Raw genomic sequence first — 22,415 nt, forward strand, 5'->3', positions numbered from 1 at the left:
AGTGTTGACCGAAGTGAGAACTATCATTGGATGAATAGTAACGTATGGCCTGAACCGGACCCCACCCGCAAGAAAACTCCCCGATAAACAACAGTAACCAAAACAGCGGCGGAATAATAATATGCGGATACAAATCCATGGACCGTGACCGGGAAAGGCCGATAAGCTAAGGCCCCGAGTTGGAAATCGGGCTCTAATCTTACAGCAGTTAAGAGTCCAAATGCTACTAGAATGAAATAAGAATAATAAAACAACTAGGTTTATTCAATTGAGGAGAAAAAAATTAAATAAGATGAATTGAATTAAAAGAAGCATAGTAATAGGAACACATACCCGTATTACAATCGCCGGCGTTTGAATAGTATCCTGGTCATTCACAACGTAGTGCGAGTAAACAACATCAACATGAGAGCAATCCCTATGGTAATTTGAAATTCTTCACACATGGCACTAAGGGGTAATTTTTAGTAATTGTAAAACAGAGCCACGAAGGTCACACTTTCCTGGGGATATGTTATTCCTCCAAAAAAAGTAATTTCAACCACCCGCATACATCACATTTCTTCAACAATTCATCGCCTTCGTTATCCGCTCCCGGCATCAAGGGATAGGCAAAAAGTAATATGTTTCGAGAGCTCCAGGAAGTTAAAAGAAAAGCGAATGAGCTCGCTCATCAATGACAAAACAAAACAAATGACTGAGGTCAAAACAGTACGAAAAACGATGGGACCAAATAAATTAAACGAGTTGGCAATAAAAAGAAATAATATAGTGAGAAGCCAACACGGGTACAAAACTACAAGCCTAGAATGGGCATAAAAAGACAAAATGGAAGTGAACAGTCGAAATGGGTTATCGATATCACACATGTACTCCAAAACACCCATTCACTCACCCACACCGCCGTACTGATATGATATGCACTGATATGCAAAAAGCCACACAGATCTAATATTAATATAGCATCACCAACATTGCGACCCCGAGGTCATCCAAGGGTCACTCAGACGGACACAGGAACGTGCACAAAGGAATACGTCAGTAAGACCGTGTAATCCAGCGTACCAAAATATTCCCATCACGACCCCGAATCGTACAAGGCAAGAGTGTTCTCGCGGTGACACGAAAGGCAATCACAATCTGATGGTTCATGGCAAGGGACAAAGCAGACACAAAAATACAGAATATGCCGGACCGTCTGATAACAAAAAGGGGCATATCAATCAAGTACCAAGATCACATGCTCACAGCACATTCATACAACGGAGTAAACATTGCATATCGAAAATAAGTAGGTAGGTAAGGGTTATTCTGCCCGAAGGCAGGTCCGAACTTCCGCAGAGGTGTTCCTGAGCCGGAGTTTACGTGCGGTAGAGTGGCCAGTTCCTTTCCGTTCCTCCATTCCCTTATCCCCCACCAACAGCGCGTGGCAACCCATCCAACTCCTGACCACGCCCAATGTTGCTTAACTTCGGAGATCTCACGGGATCCGGTATTTCAACACGGCTACGGCCGTTGGCTCGAAAATAAAAAAGAGCAAAATTTAAATATAACTTACTAATATAGGAGCTCTCAAAGAGTCAACAAATACCTGGAGCTTTCAAGGACTCAAACAGTAAAATGTAAGATAGTTGCAGATACACTTAAAACGTTTAAAAACATTCTGATAAATCAGAAACGCTGCTCCAATGTGCAGCGAAGCCATTTTTCTTACTGTCCCCAAAAATAACAAAACAACATAGTCAAGGAGATAAAAGATTCCCAGGTGGCAGGAAGTTTGACCTTCGGTGACCAACACCGAGATGTCCGCCATCTCTCGTACACACGTGGTATTATTTTAACTCTTACGAAGTGAAGTGGCAAAACGCCATTACAGTAATACAATTATTATGTCGACATGATAATAGCCAATGCAAATGGCTCAGGCGTCATCAGCAGACATTTGAAACTTCAGGGTTAACACTACCTGAATGATGTACACGCCAGGTTTTATGATCTGTTCTGATTAACTGGTCATATATCTGTAATTAACAACAGTCTTTCTCATCATCAAACCGATCGGGATCGAATCCTCTGTCTTATGTGCAGAACGATACCACAATAGCTACTCGACCACCCGTGCTGGCAGAGGATAAGCATTGTTTATATATTATTTACAGTTTGCTGAACTGTTGTCATTAAATACTTCAACACTCAAGGGGATTTTTCTTTTATTCCATGCTCTTTATTTGCCACGTGGTACTAACGGTAGGCCACATGAAATTCTCAGCGATTTTCACCACCTAACATCAGTAAAGAAGGGATACTTGAAATACTCCTTAAAGTCCAATCTACAAATATAAAGTAGGACGTTTGTTTAAAGAGATATGAAACATACTCACCACTATCAAGAATGGACGGTTGACTGACATTCAACAAGTGAAAGATCAAAAATAGCCTAAATATGAAGAAGACGTAAGACAATGCAAGGAAATATTGAAATCAATATGCAGCTCTCCTGGTGGTCATGATCGTTAAGGCGTCAAGCCTCTTTGGTCTAACCTCACGGCCAACTCGCCTGGTAATGTGGTAGAAGAAACAAATAAAATGAAAATAAAAAAATAAAATAAAATGGTTCGGAGACTGACAAGGATAGCAGAATAGAACAGAGCTGACGATGGAAAGAAAAGTGTGTGTGGCAAAAAAAAAAAACAACGAGAAAAATGAGTGTGAGTCGGGTGGGCGGGGGGAGCAACGAGATTTAAGACACAAGAGTGAAGAGAAGTAAGAATAGTACAATAACAGGTGTACACAGGTTGTGAACACAGAGCACATAGCTTAGAACGAGTGATGAGGAGAGTACGGATTTGGAAAACACCGAATCGAAATAAAAATAGTGATAGGACAGGAAAGAGAAATACTTACGTAAATCCTTAATGACTGGCAACTACGTATTACTAAATTGATAGCCAGTATTCCTGTTGAAATTGTTACGAATTTTACATATTTACACAGCTTCCCGTATAATAATAATATAATGTAGTGTTTTGTGTGGGTAAGAGCTCGAACATCTGGGAACACGACTTCATGACTCACTTCTGGTGACTTGTCTGACTGGTTGAGACGGATATTTCGTTGGTGTTCCTTGACACGAGTGCCAATAGATCGGCGTGTTTGGCCAATGTATACAATGCCGCAAGTAAAGGGAATTTTATAAAGTCCGGTGTGTAATAGTGGGGGCAATTTGTCCTAGCTTTTACCCAAACTGTGAACAATGTTTTTGACAGTGCCAAACACGATTTTTAAATTTTGTCTGCGGACGACCTTGTCAATTCTGTCTTTGATATTGTGAACGAATGAACAGTAGGCAGTTCCCCTCGCTTCTTCACTTTGTGAGCTTTTCTTAGACGTCCCTCTGGAACGCAGGGCTCTATACGTCTGTATTTTATTGTAACCATTACTCTTGAACGTGAGTTTGAGTATGTCCATCTCCTCCTGTAGAGCTGATGGCTCACAAATTCGTTTCGCCCTCGTGGTGAGTGTCGTGAGAATGCCCAGTTTTCATGCTGGATTGAGCTGAGAATCTGAATGGAGATAGCGATTTGTGTTGGTAGGCTTACGACAGACGGTGTGCCCTATGGAGCCTTCCGGTATCTTTCTTACCAGAACATCCAAGAAAGAAAAACATCCACCCGACTCCATCTCCATAGTGAATCCTGTTTTATAGATTGTTTATAAATAGGTGAATTTTCTTAGGAGCTTATGTCCAGACCACAAATATATCTTCATTATATTTCCACAAAATCATCGATTTGACGGGTGCCGAAGAAATCGCTTCCTCAAAATGCTGCGTGAAGAAATTAGCCCCTACCGGTGAATGTGGGCTTCCCATAACCACACCATCCGTGTTTTCGTAAAATTGGCCATCCGACAAGTACCTGGACGTCATGCAGTGGTGAAGTAGCTTAGTAATATCCTCAGGGAACATATGGTCACTGAGAGACATTCATTATAATTCATTAAGTAGCATTTGTAGATGTTGAGCCTAAAACATTTGAATTTTATAACATTCTTCCAGCGGTTTACTTCGTAACACCGAGCAGGGTCGGCGGATGCAGAGTCGGCTTCGGGCCATTGTTGGTGCATGGCTCTACAGCTCTGTGTTCCGACCTACCAACCGATAAGAGTGAGTCTCGGCCGTACCGGTGGCCACGGTTGATGCATGGATCTACAGCTCTGCATTCCGACCTACCAACCGATATTTACCGGTTTCAAAGGCTCCACCGTGGCTCTAAAGCTCTGCATTCCGACCGACCAACAGAGCAGGGTGAGCTTTGGCTTACCGGTGGCTACGGCTAGTCCGTGACTCCACAACTCTCAATTCCGACCGACCAATCGAGCAGAATGAGCTCTTCATTCGGGAGACGGAGATAATTGTTTTCCATGGTTTTCCATTCTCCTCACTAAGGCAAATCCCGGGTCAGTTCTTTTACAGGCCACGGACAGTCCCATCTTACCTTCTCCACACCTAAAATCCCCGCTACACATCTGCTGGCCTGAGAGATAGCGTCACCCCCTAGGAATCCCACCATACTCAATCAGCGTACGGAATGAAATCATTCTAGTGGTATTTCGACGCTACCTGGCTGACTTACTTGTCAATTTAGAACTTCTGTATCAGACTGTACCACCATATCCAATGTTATACTCCCTGGCACGTAAGCATATATTACTCTTTCTCCCCTCTTAATACTGAAGGCAGTGTTTGATAGTTATTTTCTAAATATTGGGTTCGATTCAGTGTCGCCAACCATACAGTTTAGGGACCCTACTTGCCGATACAACGTCTTACAGCTACTGTTAATCTGCCACGTTGGCACAAAACAGTCATGGTTTATTTCGCGACTTGCGTGAATTACGTACTGATACTGCCGTATTGTTAAAATCACTAGTCTTTACATTTGCGGATATAATTAAAGCATATTTTCTTTTTCTTTGGGATTGTAAATCTGTTTGGGTAATAACAGGTTAATACAATTAGTGTTTACATTTGCGGGTATAATTAAAGCATATTTTCTTTTCCTGTGGGACTGTAAATCTGTTTGGGTAATAAGAGGTAAGTAGAATTGTGGCATGTTTGAATAATACATTTAATAACGTTGTTGGTGTGAAATGACTAACGCAGCATTTTATAAATTACGGTCTTATTTCCTCCAATATTTACATATAGCATTCGATTAGGATGTCTAAAAAAGCAAGAAAAATTTGCAAGAACTCCTCCAAAAAAGGAAAGCAACATTACCTCCTCTATAAAGGTCAGTTCACTTGAAATGGAAGGAAATTTCGTTATCAAGCTAACTTAACCTAATCCTGTCTTGACACAAATTTGGTACGCTTTGCAGACTTAACGTTTGTGTATTCTTATTGACTTACGACATATGTACATGCAATGTATTTGCTTATATATATTATTTCAGCGTAGTTTCACGTAAGTCAGACACTAGCGAATTTCAAGGAGGAGGATGAATTATTTACACCAGATTAACACCAAAGAATACGGTTATTGTGTCCAGCTCCATGGCTAAATGGTTAGCGTGCTGACCTTTGGACACAGGGGTCCTGGGTTCAATTCCCGGCAGGGTCGGGAATTTTAACCATCACCGGTTAATTTCGCTGGCACGGGAGCTGGGTATATGTGTCGCTTCATCATCATTTCATCCTCATCACGACGCGCATGTCGCCTACGGGAGTCAAATCAGAAGACCTGTACCTGGCGATCCGAACTTGTCCTCGAATACTCCCGGCACTAAAAGCCATACGCCATTTCATTTTTTTACGATTATAGTAATGCGAATATGAAAATAAAGGCAGAAATATATAACATTAAATTAAGTGAGGTTAAGAGAGTGTCTATTTCCTTAATTCCTCATCAAGCTTCAAAACTGACTTAGTTATTGTTTGATCATGTATTTATCATTCACTTGTATTTCTCCAATATTGATACTTACATTGAGGTTAGTTTGTTGATGATTATGTCTCGTGATTTCAATATGTAACTAGTCAAGTTGGTATCAGTGATGAGCCATAAAAAAAGAATATGGCCAGCGTGATGTAAGACGTCTGTGGAAAGTATAAAGCCCAGTCTAAATATGGCACTGCTTTCAATTAAATGTACCAGAATCGAATTATCTTTCTCGTCCGGCCTCTTATATGAACTGTGAATCTTGTGTGACATCGATGAAATTCGATTACCGAGGTCAAGGGACCCCATAATTTCTCTAGTCACTTACTATATAACTTTCCTTTTGGTGTGTAGCCTTACGTAATGATTACTATACATTCTGATGATGAAGTTGCAAATTGTAATACTCTCGATAGCTGAATTAGAAAGCGAAAAGTAAGAATTGTGTCGAGTAGCTGACTATTTCTCACACCAGAATTCTTCTGCGATCTAGAGAGTTGTTGATCATATGTTGAGAACACTGCAGACATTCGTCTGAACAGCAATGATTTTGTTTTACTCTTCGTCCTAACTTGTGGCTATGACTGTGTTCTTCACACAACCATCTCACTGCTTACAGGGAGTACTCTCGCAGAGTGACAGGACTGCACTGTATATGTGCTGGAGTGAAATGCCATTATGGCTCGGTCATCGCAGACAAAAGCAGGCTTCTACCGGTGACAAGTCCTAACATTTACTCTGCTGTACTGAAGGGTGGGAAAAGGGGAGACCCAGCATTTCCTCGTCTTTCTTAACGCCCCCATTCACACGGAGTCAGCCAAGCTTCTTAATTTAAAACATAGCACTTAGTCTTTATAGCGGATGCTCTTAAATTGCTCTTCAGATTTAGCCTCTAAGAGGAGACTTGTGCAATCAGAGTACGTTGTAGGTATTCACACAAGTGCAGTAGTTGGTGTGGAAAGAACAGACCAAAATAATATTAAGCGTGGTCTGCAAGTATCAGAACCTTTTTCCATAGATGTACAGTACAACCCTATGCTGTCCCGAAGTGAACCAGGGATAAAGTGACCAGTTTGGTAATCTTCACCTGAGAAGTTTATCTGTTTATTACATGGGACAACGTGTTGTAAGACGTCTGTGAAAATTACTGCTTTCTAAATATGGCACTGCTTACAATTAAATGTACCAGAATCTAGTTATCTTCCTCGTTCAGCCTCTTATATGAACTGTAATTCTTATGACACCGATGAAATTCAATTATCGAGGTGAAGGGATCGTATAATTTCTCTAATCACTTATTATATCACTTGCCTTTTTATCCGAATACTTATTTCTTCCTCCCTCACACAATATTATAAAGGGAAGTTGAAAGTTCCTACCGCACCAATACTAAAATTGCCCAGTTTATAACGTTGTATACCTAGAACTTGTCCAGCAAGAACTTTGAATTATTTTATACGTTATGATTTACTGAGCGACTAATATATCGCACCAATTAAATTAGAAACAATATTTATATAGAAATACCAACAAAACAAAAAAAAAGAAAAAGAAATAAAATAATTTTCTGGATTAAGGTAACATGGCGAATTGAGATATTCGTTCGTGTAGTATGCCAGTTAATTGTAACAATCGAGTGCACTTCGTTTTAGAAGAACGTTCCATCTCGAACAGCGGTAGAAAAGCGGATAATGCTTAAGTGGGAAACTCAACTATATCCGGTCGATTCGAATAGCAGTTTGCCTTTTTGTACCACTACGAGTGCTAATGTGAGTCAATGCAGAGTTTCACTTAAGCACCACTACGAGTGCTAATGTGAGTCAATGCAGAGTTTCACTTAAGCACCACTACGAGTGCTAATGTGAGTCAATGCAGAGTTTCACTTAAGCACCACTACGAGTACTAATGTGAGTCAATGCAGAGTTTCACTTAAGCACCACTGCGAGTGCTAATGTGAGTCAATGCATAGTTTCACTTAAGCACCACTACGAGTGCTAATGTGAGTCAATGCAGAGTTTCACTTAAGCACCACTACGAGTGCTAATGTGAGTCAATGCAGAGTTTCACTTAAGCACCACTACGAGTGCTAATGTGAGTCAATGCAGAGTTTCACTTAAGCACCACTACGAGTACTAATGTGAGTCAATGCAGAGTTTCACTTAAGCACCACTGCGAGTGCTAATGTGAGTCAATGCATGGTTTCACTTAAGCACCACTACGAGTGCTAATGTGAGTCAATGCAGAGTTTCACTTAAGCCCTTATAACTACGTTAGGTGTGGCATTTAAAAAATCAATAAACGCCTTAGGGTATTGAACCACGGAACACATTACAGAAATAATTATGTAAATAAGTTAATTTGGCTAGGATTTGGATAAAAAAGAAGACGAGTAAAGAAACAAGCAACTGGCTGTTTTTCCGGAACTGCATTTACGCCGGAAGTGATTTGCGAAATTTGTTTCTTTAATTTGATAGAGCTATCCAAGTCTCAAAATTTTAAACCTCTCGGACCCTTCAACTTTCGGTACAATTCAGGAAATTGCTTAATTTTACGTTTTTCGTAGTATGGGGACCCCTAAGAAATGTTTTCAACGTTGAAACTGTTGCCTGTTGCCTGAGTGGACCCCTCTTCAGCTCGGACTAGCCGGGAATTGCAACTGGGTGTCTCCACGTATGAGGAGGGCACGCTAACCCTGCATCACGGACTTGTTCTTGGGAACAGAACGACTGTCTCACTGGGGTTGTCCATTCATTTATCCTCACGAGGCTAGGAAATCCCCTTCCTTACACTCAAACTGAAACCAGGTAATCACTCTGGTCAGTAGAGTACTTCTTTCATAGCAGAAGACGTGGTTCGTGTAGTATGCCAGTTAATTGTGACAAAATATTCCCACAAATATTGTGCACTGTGTCGCATAGCGAGCCGTGACACGTTCTCAATTTTGATGATGTTTACGTAAATGGTTACTTGGGTTCAGACTCGAGTCTTAATTCGAGTCCAAAGAAGATGTTAAATATGAAGTCTTCGAGATGATAGATTATTCAAGTTTCCAAGTACAGGCTAACAATTGTAGTTGCAGTTCTTAATACACATTGTGATGCTAATATGAAGTCGTAAAGTTGAAATATAAAGAAGATAGGTTTTATTCGTCAAATTACGTCCTCCAGGGTACAGCTACAAGTATGTTACAGATGTTAAAATGGTGGTGTTTTAGCAATAGCATACAGATTTTCTTTAGTTTATATACCCTTACAATAGAGATTTTATGGCCTCAGGCCTGACCCATTGACCTATTTATTTATAACTAGGTAAAATTAGGTTGTGAAGTTCCTTTTCGTAGAACTGTGCTCATTAAGATAAGTGTGGAGACGACTTAGGGTTGTTATGTTAACATCATGTAATGCCTGTGGACTATTGACCAGAAGACATATAAGTACAATTGAGTGCATTTCGCATATATAAAGATATGTACTTCCTGTTCGGATAAAAGTTCGGCTCAAGTCATAACAGATAAGGAAATGGAGTCTAATGAATAACATAATATTTCTAAATAACTAGGGAGCTTTCTTGCAAGTACCACTTCCTGTAAGTTATTCTAACAGTTCTTGTTTCTGTGTTAAAAATTATTGTTAGAATGACCTTTTCGCGCGTTTTCAAATGTAAACTGTACGTGACAAATGTTTCTTGCACAATTTCTTACTGCAGCACGAACACGCCATAATAATAAGAATTTTAAACACAGAAATAAAAATGTGTACAAAATGAATTGGTATTTGCAAGAAAGCTCCTCAGTTATACTCGCATGGAATAGCTACTTCTGTGATTATGGCACAAGTGTATTCTTCTAGCAATGAACGGTGGAATATTATTTTCGTTGATCAGTAGTGAGGCGTAGAGACGCGACTGAAGGAAATAATTTGGTCTCCCCCCGGTACTCATTCAACGTCTTGCATGCAATGTGACAACATGCATGGGCTGAAAGAGAAATGGCGTCTTCCATTATGTTAATTAAGACTTAGGACGGGACTGACTCTCTTCCGGGACCGAGTGAGACAGGTTGGAGAGGCACAATGCAGCTATGTTGGGGAGTTTGGGGAAGATAAACAGAAGTGGCTGGTGTGAGTCCCAGGATTGCTCGAGAAAGTCCAAACAAGTGCTCAGACTAGGAAAGTTTCATTCAAGTTCAGTACTCAATGTTAAAATATCTCGAAGTCAACCGAGAGTTTCTAGTATGCTGTAAAAGTATAAGTGAAGAATTAAGACTTGCTTGTATGTCATTCTTGTTGGACTAAGTCGTTACTAGGGAATAGTTCTTTGTTTACAGTTTTATTCAATGTTAAAACATCTGGCAATAAAGTGGAAGTTTGTACTGAACTGTACCAACATAAAACGTATTGAAATATTCTATGGTAGTTGTGTTTAATTATACAGATTGTATCATGATTAATAGCGCAAATTGAAACAACTGTATGTAAACCATACTACAGGGTCTTTTTTTTTTTTTTGCTCGCTGCGCTGCACCACTCTGAGCAAGGCGCGGCTGGCGCAATGACGCTCTGTCGCTAGCCGGTGTAATGCGCTCTTTGCCTCCCCACTACTCACGGCAATTCACACTTATAGAAATCGATTTCTAGTGAAACTGTTAGTCTTAAACCTACCTGTCATTACATTTGATGTTCAAAATGTTGTGGGGCCGATGACCTCGATGTTAGGCAGCTTTAAACAACAAGCATCATCATGTCCCTCAGCTGTCAAACACGCATGACATTCGGCGAATCTCAGCCCGTGTGATGTTCGAAATAACTTGTGTAATGTTCTCTTGTGTGAGGGTTGTTCACATACACATTCCCCTTCAGCATCCCCCACAGGTAATAATCACAGGGATTTAAATCAGGAGATCTAGGGGATAATTAACCACATTATCTTCGAAAACTTCCCGTTAGCAGTGTGTGCCGTCGCATTATATTGCAAAACTAGCTGATGTACCCGTGCTTCGCTACGGAATTCTACCAAATATCTTTTCTCATATGAAGACCTGGTAAGGGAATTTTCATTGTAACGGTAGGCCCGCTTGCCTACCATCAGTCACAATCAGGTTGGAGAGTTTTCATTATAGTGACAGACATTCACTCTCCACCAGCATTTTTACATCCTCAGAAAGACTCTCTTAGTGGTTTTCTCAACTGAAATGAACATACTGTAGGTCATTACAATGACATCAGTAGGAATGGCGCGATTAAAAGCAATGCTTTCATGTGAAAAACTCGATCAAATGAAAAACCACACATTTTCTTACTTTTAACGAACAGTACTACGCTGCCGATCTAACAGTCCAAAGTTCCTGAGCTGGAATGACCTAGCCGCAGACAGTCGTGATCCGTGAACACTCTTCGTCTTTTCTCGGGGGGACAGGAGATCGAATAGTGGCCAGTCCCAGGGCAAAAATTATGCCCTTTTACTTAATCTGTTTCCTAGGTGTACCCGATGAGTCGGAAAATCTCAATTCACTACACTGGGCGCGGAAAAATCTGTCTGACTTGGAGGCAAATTTTTTCCTCCAAGCCAAAGGGGAAACCCCCTCTTCACTGCTAATTTGAAATAAAATGAATGTAGAATTTAATAAAAGTGAAAAGGAAGAAGCTTTTCTTAAGAAACGGCTCTTTTCAGGGTTGAATTTTGAATTATTAGTGAATTGTGGTACTATAATTTGGAATAGACTTAAAGTGTAATTCTAGACCCGGTCATATGACTACTACTACTACTACTATGTGAGCCTCTGCCGTAAGTGTACATACAGCTCATTCTGAACATCACGTCAGAGTAGGAATCGAACAGCTGATATTCTATGATGAACCAGTGTGTTTCGTACCTGAAGTATCAGAAAATGTATGAACCAGAGGAATGGCATGCTAAAGGAGAAAGTTTTGTAACTCTCCAGCTATTTCCCGCCAATATTCAGTCAGGCTGTTATACTCGGTACGCAGTAGTAATCCCTTCTGTCGGAGTTAAGTGGCAGCATAAGAGACAAAGAACATCACAACAAACAATGGTCCATGTATTGCTATTGTTGATCAGTGTTATGCGCTTTTGATATTGTAGGCCATTCACATTTATTTTTCTTTCGACTCTGAAGTACCACTCTTATCATAGCCGGTACGGTAAAACTGAGTAAAACGTATTCATTAATATCTGTGTTGTCGGAGCCGGTACGGTAAAAATGTATCAGACATAATTGATCGGAAATTTATCTCTATATAACTTTATAACTATATAACTTTAGTATTTACTGATAGTGTCGCTAATAATATAAATATTTGAGGATTAAATTTTAGGCCTTCCTCTAAACTACCATTTCACTCAGCGTGAAAAAAATGATTTAGAGCCTAGAATGTAGCGGCTCATCCCCCGACTTGACATACCGATTTTCATTAAATTCTCTGCAGTCGTTTTCTCATGATGCGTGTACAGACAGACAGACAGACAGACAGACAGACAGACAGACAGACAGACAGACAGACAGACAGACAGACAGACAGACAGACAGACAGACAGACAGACAGACAGACAGACAGACAGACAGACAGACAGACAGACAGACAGACAGACAGACAGACAGACAGACAGACAGACATTACGGAAAAGTAAAAAGTACATTTCCTTGTTACTATGGACATGATTGATACAGAAATACCATTCTTTTCAAATTCTGAGCAATGTACAGACAAAACTCTTATTTTATATACCTATGTATATAGAAGTAACCGTTACTCCTTTCTTGTTCCGCCGACAATGATTTATTTATGTCCATCATATTTTGGACAGGTGGCCTGTTTTACATCCAACCAGGTTAATACCCTGTTTACTGCAAAATGTTACACACCCAAATATTCGGAAATTATGTTAACTGAAATATTACGTAATATACTTCTTGCTGCTAAATGGCCATACAAAATAAGATACATTTAATTAATAATAAAATCAACTTTATGTTCTTTAGCTCCACCTTGTGACACAAAGAGTATAGTGAAATTTACTATTTGACCATTGACGAACAGAGTGTACCGAGTCGCTGTCCACTTCTGGAAGTTACATCTCGTAGTTGTGCATGGCACGCTGGTAACGTTAGTTGAACATAACAGGGGTTTCAGGGGTGGTAAGAATCAACTTCAATTACGGGTGCAGTGGTATTTGATTGTCAAACTATAGTCACGGTGATCCTGGCATACCTTTTCTCTATAGGATGGACAGGAAGGGAGTTTTTACGAATCTTGTGCACTTTTATGCTCCTCTTCCGGTGGCTGAGTGCAATATTTTGTGGTTTTCTACAGCCAATAAGTTCAGAGCCTGTATGACCAGAGTGATGTATAACTGTCATCATGATCATTTGTTTCACTCATGACTGATCGTCGTAACATTTATGGATAGTAGTGGTAATAACCATAAAATTATTCCTTCTTCCTCTGGGCATTTTGAAACTATTAAACTAGTAATATTGTCTTCACTTGTACCATACAGAGTCTCGTTATCTAGAAGGCGTCAGAATCACTGTTTAATGGATTTTCGTCTTCGTCTTTAAATATAATAACATTGCTACTGTTAAGAAGCTCAAATTTCTGTATGAAGATGAGCGAATGTAGTATTTTGAACAGATTGATTGGTTTGTGTGATTGATAATGATTTACTTATTCTCGCAAGATATGGGCAGGTCGCCTTCTGTTAAATCTAACCAGGTTAATACCGTATTTACAACAAGTTATTTACGACTAGAAAGTAAAGGTACCTAAAACAAGGTAATTATGTGAACAGAAATATTAAATTAAATACAATACATTTAATTAATAATTAAAAGCCAACCTTAGGTTCTTTAGCTCCACCTTCTGAACCACAAATATCTCACTCTTCTGTGAAAAAAATTGGTTGTTGATTTAACTCTATTAGGACTCGTTATCACATGACATTTTTCATAGTCATGATCACATAGTTCACAAACACATCTGGGTCTAGTACTATGATAGGCGTTTGTCCTGCAAAGCCTGAATTGGAAACCATGTACAGTCAGTCTAGTCATGATGTGTCGCCATTCATAATTCACAATACTGAAGGGAACCTGGTCATATCTGATGAAGGAATACCTCAGGGAAGGTAGAATCTCAGATGGCTGGAGGAGCACCATGATCAAAATTCTGTGCCAGATCAAGCAGTACATGGGAGACACAGACCCAGAAATATCGCACTTGAAAGTACTCTCTTCAAGGTGTTGACTAAATTTCTTACTGATAGTTTAACATAATTTCTAGACCAACATGTACCAGAACAGCAGTTTGATTTTAGGACAGTTAGATCCACTCTATAAGCAGTTTACAACAATATATCCTGGAGGCACAAAGAATACCAGGCAAGAGACGTCATACGGTATGTATTGACTTTTCAAAGCATTCGATTTGCTCAGTAGGGACCTACTCATGACCTACTCTTAGAAGAATTTATTTTAAAGGAACACTACTTTACAGTTCTAATAAAATATATCCTTGCAAACAATAGTGTCTTTATACACGATAATGTATCAAGTTCAGCCACAATTGCACAGACCAATGGAGTTCTACAAGAGATTCCATTAAGCCCTTTCTTGTTCATCTATATATATAAAGTAGCTTGTCCTGACTGACTGACTGACTGACTGATTCATCATCGCCGAGCCAAAACTACTGGACATAAAGAAATGAAATTTTGGGGATATATTCATATTAAGATGTAGGTGCTCGCTAAGAGAGGATTTTTGGATATTCCGTCGCTAAGGGGGTGAAAAGGGGGGTGAAATTTTAAAATGAGTGTGTTTATATCTCAAAACTTTAAAAGTTTAGAGATGTGAAAATTGGTATTTGGAATCTTCTTTAAAAATAAGGAAACACGAATTTTTTTGTTTTCAGACAATCTCAATAGGAGGGGTGAAAAAGGGTGAAAAAGTGGTTGAATGCCTAATCAGGATACCGGTGCTTATATCTCAGAAACTGAAGATATTACAGACCTGAAAATTGGTACTTTTGATCTCTTTTAAAAATGAAGAAACACGTATTTTTTTGTTTTTGGAAAATCCAATTAATGGGAGGGTGAAAAGGGGGTGAATTTTAAAAATGAGTAAATCTATATCTCCAAACTTTTAAAGTTTGCAGATGTAAAAATTGGTATTTAGAATCTTCATTAAAAATAAAGAAACACGCATTTTTTTTGTTTTCGGAAAATCGCAATAGGAATCGTGAAACGGGTGAAATAGGGGTTGAATGCCTTTAATGAGGCTACTTATATCTCAGAACCTGATAATATTACAGACCTGAAAATTGGTGTTTGGGATCTCTTTTAAAAATAAAGAAACACGTATTTTTTGTTTTTGGAAAATCCAATTAATGGGGGGGGTGAAAAGGGGGCGATTTTTTAAAATGAGTGTATCTATATCTCAAAACTTTTAAAGTGTATTGATATAAAAATTGGTATTTAGAATCTCCTTTAAATATAAAGAAACACGTATTCTTTTGTTTTCGGAAAATCCCAATAGGAAGGGTGTAAAAGGGTGAATAATGGGTTGAATGCCTTTAATGAGGCTACTTATATTTCAGAACCTGAAGATATTACAGACCTGAAAATTGGTATTTGGGATCTATTTAAAAGTAAAGAATCACGTATTTTTTCGTTTTTGGAAAATTCAAATATTGGGGGGGTGAAAAGGGGGGTGAATTTTTTAAAATGAGTGTGTCTACATCTTAAAACTTTTAAATTTACAGATGTAAAAATTGATAGTTAGAATCTCCTCTAAAAATAAAGGAACACGTATTTTTTTTGTTTCCTGTAAATCCCAATAGGATGGGTGTAAAAGGGTGAAAAATAGGTTGAATGCCGTTAATGAGGATACTTATATTTCAGAACCTGAAGATATTACAGAACTGAAAATTTGTATATGGGACCTCCTTTAAAAATAAAGAAACACGTATTTTTTAGTTTTTGGAAAATCCAATTAATGGCGGTTAAACAGGAGTGACAAATTGGGGTGAATTTTTTGAAAGGCTATATCTACAGAATATCTTGGAAACGTAAAATGTTACAGACGTAAAAAGTGGGTGTTTGGAATCTCCTGTAAATGTAAAGAAACATAGGTGATTTGTTTTTGGAAACTCCTCTTAAGGGGAACTCAAAAGGGGTGAAATTTTAAAATGAGAATTTTTACAGTATACCTAAAAAACTTAACATGTTACAGAAGTGAAAAATGGTACTTTTTTATCTCTATTATACATAACGAATCGTGTGTTTTTAGTTTTCGGAAATACCACTTGGGTGGTGGGGGTGGGTAAAAGTGACTGAAAATGGTGTTGAATTCTTTTAATTAGGCTACTGATATCTCAAGAATGAAGATGTTACAGACGTGAAATTTGATATTTGCAATCTGCTTTAAAAGTAAAGAAAGACGTATTCTCGGAAAATCCAATGAAGGGGGGGGGGGGTGAAGGAATTGAAAATTTAATTGACTTAATTGTATGAGAATGTATACATCTAATAAAAACTAAAGTTGTTACAGACGTGAAAATTCGTATTTAGATCTCCTTTAAAAACAAAGATAAACGCGTTTCGGTGGGGAAACCATCTTGGAGGGTGGGAGTGTAAAGGAGTTGAATTCCTTTCATGGGGACACATAAATCAAAAACTGAAGAAGTTAGAGTCGTGATAATTGGTATTTAGAAGATCTTTTACTATTAAAGAAACAAGTATTTTTTGCGGGAAAATTCACTTAGGCGGGGGGGGGGGGAAGAGTAGTGTGAAATGAAGTGAAAAAAATAAATTATTTTTATGGGAATACTTATATCTCAAAACTGAAGGCAATAGACGTGAACATTGGTGTTTGGAATCTCCTTTAAACATAAAGAAACAAGCCTTCTTTTAATTTTTTTGGGGGGGGGGGGCGGGGGTGGTGGTAAATAAACTTAACGGCGGTGGGGTGTAGAAGGAGGTGAGACCAATATTGATTTTACTGTTCTTAATGTACTTATAAGTATCCTCCGTTGCTCAGGCGGCAGCGCGCCGGCCTCTCACAGCTGGGTTCCGTGGTTCAAATCCCGTTCACTCCATGTGACATTCGTGCTGGAAAAAACGGAGGCGGGACAGGTTTTTCTCAGGATACTCCGGTTTTCCCTGTCATCAGCCATTCCAGCAACACATAATAGTAATAATAATAATAATAATAATAATAATAATAATGTTCCGGACCGTCGTCAAATGTGCGGACCGCGCTGGAAACGGCTCCTGGACGGGTAATGACTAAGAATGCAGTCCGGCCGCGGGTTCAGTGCCGCCAAAGCACCCAATATGACACCACGCCGGATCTTCTGAAGGATTTTATACATATTAAAATGATTATAGGAAAAGATGGCAAAGATTTACGGACCCAACTGACCGGGAGGAATACTTGAGCCTAGCCCGGGAAGTACGAAATCGATTCCTGGACAGTAAGATTGAAAAATGGGAGGAAACGTGCCGTAATCTAATAGAAAACGAGCCAGATCGGGAATTTTGGTGGATTCTCGCAGAAAACGAGTCAGATCGCGAATTTCGGCGGATTATATATCTAAAACAATAAGCATTCAATTATAAATTTCAGTATAATACCGTAGCGAAGCACGGGTATCTTGCTAGTCTATATATATAAAATAAGAGTTTTGTCTGTACATTGCTCAGAATTTGAAACAAATTGAATATCTGCATCGATCATGTCCATAGTAACAAGGAAATGCACTTTTTACTTTTCCGTAATTTCTGTCTGTCTGTCTGTATGTATGTACACGCATCACGAGAAAACGGCTGTAAAGAATTTAATGAAAATTGGTATGTGAAGTCGGGAGATGAGCCGCTACAATCTAGGCTATACATCATTTTACTCATGCGGAATGAAATGGTAGTTTAGGGGAAGGCCTAACATTTAATTCTCAAATATTTATTTTATTAGTGGTCCTATCGATAAATACTACATAACTAAAGTTATATAGAATTAAATTTCCGATCATATATGTCATACATTGTTACCGTACCGGCTTCGATAACACAGATATTCATGAATTTGTATCTTTGTTGCCAAGTCCATATCAACGCCGAGCCACGGGAACATGGGTTATTAGAATTTAATGAAAGTCGGTATATAGAGTCGGGGGAAGTAAGAAACTACGGTCTAAGTTATAAACAATTTTATTCGCCCTGTATGAAATTGTAGTTTAGGGGAAGACATCTAAAATTAAATTTTTAAATACCTATGTTATTGGTCCTATCGAAAAGTACTACATAATAAAAGTTATAGAGAATACAATTTCCGACCATTTATGTTTTATTCAGTTTTACCGTACAGACTATAAGAGTGGTATTTCAGAGTCGGAAGAAAATTAAATGTGAAGGCCTACAATATTGAAAGCGCATAACTTTGATCAACAATAACATCACATTGACCATTGTTTGTGGTGACGTTCTTTGTCTCCTATGCTGCCGCTCAACCACCATAGATGGGATTACTGTTGCGTACCGAGTATAAAAGCCTGACTGAATATTGGCGGGAAATAGCCGGGGAGTTGGAAAACTTTCTTCTTTAGCATGCCATTCCTCTGGTCCATATATTTCCTGATACCGTACTGCTGGTACGTAACTCACTGGTTCATCATAGTATTCAGCTATTCGATCCCTATTCTGGTGCGCTGTTTTGAATGAGCAGTGTGCATTCATAAGGCAGATGCTCAGTAGTAGTAGTTGTAGTATGACCTGGTCTAGAATTACAATTTAGGCATATTCCAAATTATAGCACCACAATTCACTAAATAACTCAAAATTCAACCCTGAAAAGAGCCGTTTATTAAAAGGAGATTCTTCCTCTTCACTTTTATTAAATTCTACACTCATTTTATTCCAAATTAGCAGTGAAGAGGGAGTTTCTTCTCTGGCTTGGAGGGGAAAAAATGACTCCAAGTCAGAAAGATTTTTCCGCCGCCAGTGTAATGAATTGAGATTTTCCGACTCATCGGGTACTCCTAGGAAACAGATTAGTAAAAGGGCATAGTTTTTGCCCTGAGACGTTCCACTATCCGACCCCTTCCTCCGAAAAACTTAGAGTGTTCACGGATCACGGCTGTCTGCAGCCTGGTCATCCCAGATCTGGAACTTTGGACTGTTAGATCGGCAGCGTAGTACTGTTCGTTAAAAGTGAGAAAATGTGTGGTTTTGCATTTGATCGAGTATTTCATTTGAAATCATTGCTTTTACTCGCACCATTCCTACTGACGTCATTGTAATGACCAGTGTTCATTTCATTTGGGAAAATCACTAAGACAGTCTTTCTGAGGATTTAAAAGGGCAGGTGGAGAGTGAGTGTCTGCCATTATAATGCAACTCCCCAACCTGATTGTGACTAACGGTAGCCAAGCGGGCCTAGCATTACAATGAAAATTCCCTAACGCAGTCTTCATAAGACCTTTGGTGATTTTTCTGTCGCGTTTAATACAGTCTTGCTCACAACGTGTACTCTACCTAACCTACAGTTCTGTATACAATGTAGAATTCCGTAGCGAAGCACGGGTACATCAGCTAGTCATAGCTATATAAAAAGCCACACAGTGCCTCATAGATGGTGTAAAGCTGTACGAATATGCTGACAATATGTTAGAGAATCAACAAAAATTACTTAAACAATTTAATAGTGTGGGCACGTGAAACGATCGTAAGTTGAACGAACAAAAGACGGTGTATATATATATATATATATATATTAAAGAAAGGGAGGCAGACCAGCAAAGACTGATCGAGTTAATTATGACGGCAGAGAGCTGACTAGAATAACTCACTTCAAGTACTTGGGGGTCATTTTTCAAACTAGAGGAGATGTCTTCACACAATGCATAAGAGACAGGACTATTTCAGCACTTAAAGCTGAAAATGATATTTATTATTTAAGGAAATTCTCCATGCAAGCAGCGATGCAACTCTTCAGCATCAAAATCTTGGCAGCAGACACCTATGGTCTACATCACATTTGGACATGTCTAGACATCAGAAACTTAAGACGATAAGAGAAAATCAAAGTCACATAGTTAAAAGGAGTTTCGGTGCTTTGAAAAGATATACCGTCCCGAATCACGTATGCTCTGACAAGAGAACCTTCCCTAATCGAGGAGTGAAAAATCGGTACGAGTTACTGCAGGTAGAATAACAGAGGGAAGATTAGGAACAGGGAACTGTTTCTGAGGCGTGTGGAAGCAGGAGGAACGAAAAAGGTAGGAAAAGGAAATGCATAGCAGAGGATAGGAAAAGACAGGTGGAACATTGTCATGAAAGGGAGAAAAGGGAGGAGGAAATAGTTTCTGCAGCCATCAGGAAAGATAGGGCTGACAGGAGGAGAGCCGATTAAATGAGGTGGCTACGGTTGAGACTCTGTTCATGGGGGATTCGATTGTGTGTGGAGGAAAGAGAACCACGATAGAATCCTATCCATTAATTAGGAAAAGGAGAAGGCAGATGTTGAGGAAAGCAGAAGAGAAGCAGGAGGGAAAGGAGAAGGTGGTGGTGTTTCACGTTGGCTAGAAAATATAAGTACCAACATAGTTGGGGATGTGTGGGATCTGGTAAATACAGCACGGGTGAAGTTTGAGGAAGCGGAGATTGTTATCAGTGGAATACTTTGTAGGAGGTATACCGACTGGAAGGTGGTTGCGGATTTAAATGAGACTATGGAGTGGGTAAGTGGGAAACTGGGAGTGAGATTTCCAGATCCTAATACTTTGTAGGAGGTATACTGACTGGAAGGTGGTTGCGGATTTAAATGAAACTATGGAGTAGCTAAGTGGAAAACTGGGAGTGAGATTTCCAGATCCTAATGGGTCGGTAGGAGATAGGGATCTGCGCTCAGATGGCCTTCACTTAAATCGCAGTGGTACATATAAGTTAGGAAATTTGTTTAGAAGGGTCATAGGGAGGTACATTTTGGGAAACGGGGTAGTATAGCGAGCGGTGATAAGAGTAAAGTGATCTGGAAGTCAAGTAGGAATGATGTACAAATGACCAGATACTGTAAGAGGAGTTGAGTCATGGCTGAGACATGATATAATAGATGCAGAAATTTTCTCACGGAACTGGAGTGTGTACCGTAGAAATAGGATAGGAATGGTAACATGGTAAGGGGAGTAATCTTTCTGGTGAAAGAAGCATTTGTAATCTACGAAAAGTTAAAGATGGCAAACATGAAATTCTAGATGTAAGGCTCATCTCTAAAGATAACAGACAATTTGATGTCTTCGGAGTGTACAGTCCGGGAAAAGATATCACTGACGCTGATTCGGAATTATTTGATAAGATAATGAGCAATGTGGGAAACGATGTGGAAAAGAACGTAATTGTAGTGGGGGATCTCAATTTACCAAAGACCCACTATATTATAACAGAGAAGTAAAGAAACTAAGAAGGAGGTGCAATTTGGAAAGAAATAGAGTTGGAAATGGCTGTGGAAATAAAGAGAATTTGAAGGAACTTACTCGGAAATTGAATCTAGGAAAGAAGTCAGCTAAGAGTAATATGATGGAAAGCATGATTGGCAGTCATACAAATTTTAGTGGAAAATGGAAGGGCAGTTATTAATTTCGCCATAATGTCTAATGTAATCAGAATTAATGCTTTCCCAAAGCTTTCATGCAATACATGTCAAACTGACCGGCCTGTAATTTTCAGCTTTATGACTATCACCCTTTCCTTTATACACAGGGGATATTATAGCAATTCTCCATTCATTTGGTACAGCTCCTTCATGCAAAAAGATAATCAAATAATTACTTTGATATGGTACTATATCTCAACCCATGTCCCCCGAAACAGAAACAGGTTCCAAGAAGGATATTCCTGGAATCACTGATGAACAAGGGGAGTGTGTATGCGAGGATCTTCAGAAGGCAGAAGAATTCAGTCTAGTATGTAGTGATTGTTGGTTAGAAAGATAATGTCCACATAGGGGAGGTGACTAATACTAAAAAGTATAAAAATTCACCTATGATAACAACGACATTTACAGAAATACGAAAGTGTAAAACTAGAAAAGCAGCTGGAATTGATAAGATTTCGGGGGGCATGGGTTGAGATATAGTACCATATCAAAGTAATTATTTGATTACCTTTTTGAATGAAGGAGCTGTATCAAATGATTGGAGAATAGCTATAGTATCCCCTGTGTATAAAGGAAAGGGTGATAGACATAAAGCTGAAAATTACAGGCCGGTCAGTTTGACATGTATTGCATGAAAGCTTTGGAAAAGCATTCATTCTGATTACATTAGACATGATGGCGAAATTAATAACTGGTACGATAAAATGCATTTCGGGTTTAGGAAGGTTTATTCCACTGAAGCTCAACTTGTAGGATTCCAGCAAGATATAGCAGATATCTTGGATTCAGGAGGTCAAAAGGACTGTACCG

Source organism: Anabrus simplex, chromosome 1 (genome assembly GCF_040414725.1).
Source record: "Anabrus simplex isolate iqAnaSimp1 chromosome 1, ASM4041472v1, whole genome shotgun sequence".
Lineage (NCBI taxonomy): Eukaryota > Metazoa > Arthropoda > Insecta > Orthoptera > Tettigoniidae > Anabrus > Anabrus simplex.